Source organism: Mandrillus leucophaeus, unplaced genomic scaffold (assembly GCF_000951045.1).
Source record: "Mandrillus leucophaeus isolate KB7577 unplaced genomic scaffold, Mleu.le_1.0 Scaffold625, whole genome shotgun sequence".
Lineage (NCBI taxonomy): Eukaryota > Metazoa > Chordata > Mammalia > Primates > Cercopithecidae > Mandrillus > Mandrillus leucophaeus.
This window is the reverse complement of record NW_012106753.1, coordinates 10043-16241: the sequence shown is the minus strand read 5'-3', so window position 1 is coordinate 16241 and position 6199 is coordinate 10043. Positions and strand designations below refer to the sequence as shown.

At 34.3% G+C, this 6199-nt stretch overlaps 1 long non-coding RNA gene across 1 annotated transcript in view; it reads right to left on the bottom strand.

Moving 5' to 3' along the window:
* Nucleotides 1-1145: 1145 nt before the first annotated feature.
* LOC105554068 overlaps nucleotides 1146-6199 on the bottom strand; it is an 11723-nt gene continuing 6669 nt past the window's right edge. The window contains exons 2-3 of the long non-coding RNA XR_001008271.1: nucleotides 3479-3571; nucleotides 1146-1432 (exon numbers count right to left, since the gene is read on the bottom strand). This is a non-coding gene — a long non-coding RNA (uncharacterized LOC105554068). The remainder of the gene's footprint in view (nucleotides 1433-3478; nucleotides 3572-6199) is intronic.

The window sequence follows — 6199 nt, the reverse complement described above, 5'->3', positions numbered from 1 at the left end:
GGATTTAAAGAACCTTGAGGGGTCAAAGCTCTTACTCCCTATTTAGTATGTTGTATGCCATCAACTTTGGTGAATATAGACAAGGAATTAAAATACTCATATGCCTGTCTTCTGTTTTCCTTTATCTATTTTACCTATTTTGTAAAGTTGTACAAAATTATGTCTCCTTTCACTGGAGATGTTCTCTTACTGCTTAAGTGCTGCAAATTTTGATACTGTCACATATAGAATATGCTGTATTTAAATGCTCCATTACAGGAAAACAAGCACCAATCATACCCCTGCTTGAATCTTCAATTTGTTTATTTTCCAAATTATTTTCCCCATGAATATTTTCCTATCCAGTGAGTCCTAAAGTGACACAGAGGATACAAGCAGTACTTGCATTGCACTATATACTGTTCAGTTGAAACACATTTATCAGAACACTATCATCACTTTGCACAGTTTGTGGTAAACAAATACAAGAAATATCTCTGAAATCTAGGTCTATGATTCTTTCTTTTGTTGCAGTCGTACTATGAAAATAGTGTTGGGTGTCAGATACATTTTAATCTGTTACTTTTGATTTATTTGTTTTAATGATCCTCATTAAATCTCTCACTCTTTGATTTGTCACCTTTCAATAGCATCTCTTTCTCCTCTGTCTCATCATCAATTGTCAAAAGCTGAGCTAAGCTGGAGACAGTTGAGCTGCAGATGTCCAGTGGTTAGTTAAGAGAAGTCAAAATGAAAATAACAGTCAAGGCTTTAATCATTTAATTGTGATTGTATAAGGGAACAATGAAACAAGAGAAAGCATCGGCTCTCTTAGTGTTCCAGTTTCCCCCCATTGGAACAGCAGCAGGTGGGCATTGCTAGTGGATTAGGGCAGATGTGGGGGGCTTTTCACTGCACAGAAAGCCTCAGACAGAAAGCCCCTGCTCTTTTATTGACTTGAAGGTGGTGTCAAGGGAAAAGGGAGAGGAAAGGGTTAGGTGTGAATAAGTACTGAGTACTGAGTCAAAGAGAGGAAAAGCATTTCCAAGGTCCCGGTAAGGAGTAGTCTTGACAGAAACACTTTAGAGAATACCTTAGTTCATTTGGGCTGCCATAACAAAATACCATAGACTAGGTAGATAATAAACCACAGAAATTAATTACCACAGTTCTGGAGGCTGGAAAGTCCAAGATCAAGGCACCAAAAGATGCAGTGTCTGTTGAGGGCTCGCTTTCTGTTTCATACCTGACATCTTTTCACCAGGGCCTCACACAGCAGAAAGCATGAGAGAGCTCTCCAGTCTCTCTTTCATAAGGTCACTAATTCCATTCATGAGCGCTCCACCCTCATGACCCAATGGTACATAAATGTTATATCCATAACATAGGCTGACAATTGATTCTACACTTTGACCTTAATCATTTTTCTGTGGCCTTCATCATAATTTAATGCCTGTGGGAAAAATGTAAAGTTAAATAATGTTATTAATGTGATTAATAATGTATAATTGTGAGTATATGTGTATACACACACCCCAGTTTTTACTCTCTACTTAAATGACACGTCTTACTAACAGTAGCATGGGCTAGATTTAAAAAAAAAAATAGATGTCTTTTGACAATTTGGAGTTTAGCCAACTTTCAGTAAGGGAGCCTTCCTAAGTGAGCCTTCCAAGCCTTGCTTCTGTTGTCATAGAATGGGGTTATGGTTCCATTCCTTTATTTTGAACCACACATTGTTGTTTTTTAAAAAGCAGAAAGTAACCCCAATCAATGCAAGTTTTCAACACCAATGGGAGTCACTGAATAAAGTGAGTAAAGGAGGCAAAGAGATTTGACACAGTTTAATTCTTCCTGTGGCATGGCTTCATAATTGTATTGGATGTTATAGTAAACAAAACTCATAAAGATCACTTTATCAACTATCATGGTAAGTATTATTCACCAAAATATAATAAGTAGTTCTAGTTATGCAAATAGGTACTTGTAGCATGAAAGAAAGTTCCCAGTGACAGCATCACTCATGGATTTTAAACAGGTGTTTTATTTCAAACAATTTAGATGAAAATGAAAGTGATGTGCCCTAGAAAAATTGTTAAAAATTCAAAAAGTGACTCCATTCATGACAAAGATGCTGAAACTGAATATATATATACATATATATCTAAATCGAACAACTTTTTTTCATAAAATGTAACTTAAAAAGTTTTATTTCTAAAAACAAAATATAGTGCCATATGTAGCATGTCATTTTAAGTGTGTATTCTTAAATTTAAAAATTAAAGGCAAGTCACAATTCAACTATACATATTATATAAATGTTATATATTAGAAGTGATAAAAAATGGGAGATTTTCTTTTATTCAGAGTTGTCTCATATATTTCATGGTGACTGAAAAAAAGAAAAAAAAAACTTCAGCCAAATTAAATTTAAAAGGGTTTCATTGAGTAATGAACAATTCAAAAATGTAGCAGCCTCCCAAACCAGAGTATGCTCAGAGACGCTAGCACAGCCACATGGTAAAAGAAGATTTATGAACAGAAAAAGGAAAATGATGTACAGCAAACGGAAGTGAGGTACAGAAACAGCCAGATTGGTTACAGGTCAGTATTTGCCTCATTTTAACGTGGTTCGAACAGTTGGTTACATTTGATCGACCAAAACTCAAGGCTTGATACAAATGTGGACTACAGCCTTTTTACACATCTACTTGTTATATTTCAGGATGTACAGATAAACCTTTAGTCCAAACTTCAAATATGAGAGGAGGGAACTTTAGGCTAAACTTGATTTAGCAATGTTATATATCGTGTTATCATTTCTGTATAGAACTTTATACTTTGAGCCTGATTTGAAACTGCTAAGTGAAATGAGAAAGACCCCACTATGTTAAAGAAAACCTTAAAGTTCCATTTTATCAAAATAGATGCAATACACTTATCAATTTTATTCTTAGAAGAAAATGTTCTATCACAAAAGCAATGCCTATTTAGAACATGTTTTGAATTTGTTAAGAAAAGGCACCTTAGTTTGTACAAAGTGATACTAACTCACTTATTCATGTCCTTGTGTCTTTGGCACAAGAGATAAAAGCTTATTAGTGTTATTTATACAAGTTTCTAAATGAAGAAGAAAAAGGAATCCCTGTTGCTATATTTTTTTCTGCTTTCCTACTTTTGGCTGAGTCTCCTGTAAATAAATTACCTCATGTAATGCCTTGTGCAAACAGATTTAACTTTTGATATTACAGGTAAGAACTTTCATAGGACATTTTCTTTTTAATCCCTTCCTGTATCTTCTTGTATGATTTTTCTTGTCACAGGATCTTCACCGATACCTGTGGTCTGGCCAGGAGGTCCAGCAGAACTACTAGCTTCTTTGGAGACTGATGTTATTGAAGCTGCTTTTCCAATTGCCAGCAAATGATATAAATTGTGGGAGATGGAAAAGGTCACCTCTGGAACAGTCCTACTTAAATTAGCTCAAATCATCACTAACCTGCAGCTACAGAGAGAATCTGAAGCCCAGGCCGCAGGAGTAGTCATGCCAGCTGACAGCGGGCTGGTGCCTCAACCCCACGTTAGTTTTCATCTGGAAAACAAAATCAAAGCACAATTGTGGCTAAATCTCACTTAGATCTACTTTTGAAATGTAAAGGTTTTTTTTTCCTAATGTCTTGTTTCTTTAAAAGATATAACTATCTGGTTTTTGATCACTTCAGTATGTCTATATTTCACATAAAATATATTTGGTTACATTAAATCTCTTATTTTAAAATAGGAATTAAGTTTATTACATATATAATATGTGTACATATATATTCATAAATGTAGAAAGAGTATCATTCCATTGTAATTTCCTTGAATGTACTTTGTCAAAATGCAAGTCTAAATGCAATGACTTTCTGTTTAATTTATAATACCTAGGACCATACAGAATCACTTAGCGTTTGTTTCTGAGTCAAGCTGCTTGACTATAAAGGTCAACTCTCCTTGGGCAAATTGCTTAACCTCTCAGTACCCACATTGACACAAATATAAAAAGAGCATAATAATACTTAGCTCAGAGGTACCTAACAGCCAGTACAGCCAACTGCCCTTGCTACTCTATTTGATGGGGTCCTGTAAGCTTCCTGCTAGGCAGGATATCAACTCTTTAATTGCTAGAACACGCTGAGGTACAGGAAAATGCATGGAAGAAGCTGGTATGGCCAGGGTAGAAGTGGAGTGTATAGTGGAACAAAAGTATTTCAAAAGTTTATTACCAGGTGTGAGCCGTATGGAGCATACTTGCAAACTATTGGCCTTGTTTGTGAGCACAGATTAAGTTAGTATGCAGTTAATATGCATTAAACTTTAGATAGCACCAGGCATATAATTTCTCAAAAACCTCTTTTAGAACTATATCCTCAAAATGTTACAGTATAAAGACTTAGAGGCCTGAAAGATACATTGGGAAATTAATATGGGAGGTTTTGCTGTCCCTAAGGAAGCCCCTAGTGTTCCACAGGCATTTAAATTTTATTCAGTTCTGAAGAACAGATTACAAGACTAAAAATTCCTTCTAAAAAGGTAGGTTGATGGAGACATGGCCATTAAATAAAGTTTCTAAAGAAGTTGCAAAAACTGAAATAAGATGTACATACACCAAACCCCAAAACAAATACTGTTGATTAAGTTTGTGATGATGTCTCTATTAGTAGTAAGTTCAGACCAAGTCAGCAATTTGGTAGTTTATGAAATGCAATGGTTGTTGTCTTTTTTCATGCTTAACAGAGAAAAGCAACAGTGCAATATAGTAGAGAAAAGTCTTTGGACTTCTTTGCACTGCTCATCTGATTAGATTGGGCCAACTCATGCAAATCCCCTTTTTGATTGATTCAAAGTCAACTGATGAGGGATATGAATTACATCTGCAACATCCCTTCACCTTTGCTATGAAATGTTGTTAATGTGAGAATGGTTACCCCATCATATTCACAGATTTTGTTCTCCCCTAAGGGAAGGAATTATACACAGTGAGTAGTACACCAGAGGGCAAGATTCTTGAGTCCATGTTTGAATCCTGCCCATCACAAGAGTGTTTAGATAATCCAGAAAGTAGTGACATATTATGAACATAATTGCTGAAAATTATTTATCATCCCTCCAAGTGGTATTATTCAATGGCTATTTAGAGAAATGTATGTTTTTATGTAGAATGATATGTTCAAGTCATTTAACCTACACGCACACATATTTCATGCAAAATGTGACTTTTAAAATATTAATTAGAACTTTTTTCTATTATCTTTGCTCTTATTCTACATAGTCATATTTTGTGGACTAAAGAAGTTCATTGATAATAATTATAAAAGTAGAGGATGAGAGAAATAAAAAGTAAATTATGTGTTTCAGAGAAACAGAGGATACTTGTCAACATTTATTATACTTACAAGAAAACGCTCTGTCTTTATAACAAACATTTTCAAAATCCTTTCAGAACATCTATCTGAACAATAAGATTTGGGCCCTTTTCGACAGCAAAATAATCAAAGAGAGCAAAAACAAATGCTTTTGCAAAACATAAGAAGAAGACATCTTTCTTTTTTTGCATTTGTTTGATGAAAAGTTTATTTCTGGCCTAAGGCAATGTTTAATTTAGCCTTAATATATTTATGTGAAAAATCTCACATGTAATGTTGAAGCTTAAATTATTATGGATTAAAACTATATGTTTTTAAAAAATGAACATTTAGTAAAATAGTTAAATGCCCTGTCATGTTTTCAAAAACTAAAGCTGAATTTCCAACAGTATTTCTATTTCCAAAGCTCAGCATTACTATATTCAAAATACATTTTATTAATTGATACTTGATCCACATTTTACTTCACTTTTTTGCTGTCATGGGACAACAGCATAAGGCACAGTAGAAGCACTGTTCTTTGAAAATTGCACTGGTATGTTATTTGTATTGGCTGATATTTTTGTCAGCCAATTGGAGCACTTGTGATTGCTGCTCTTATTGAAATTTGGCTCTGAATTTTTCCTTTTCAGAGACAAGAAACCTCAAGGTTTCCTCTAGAGCAGAAACAATAACAATAGTCCTATCTTCTTAGGAAAATATATGTAAAATTGCCTAGTTACCTAGCCTATCATATGCATAAACCTTGTGTTAGTGAAATTGTGTTGATCAGATAGCATTAAGAGTTGGGCTGCTTTTGGATAAATATTGGTAAA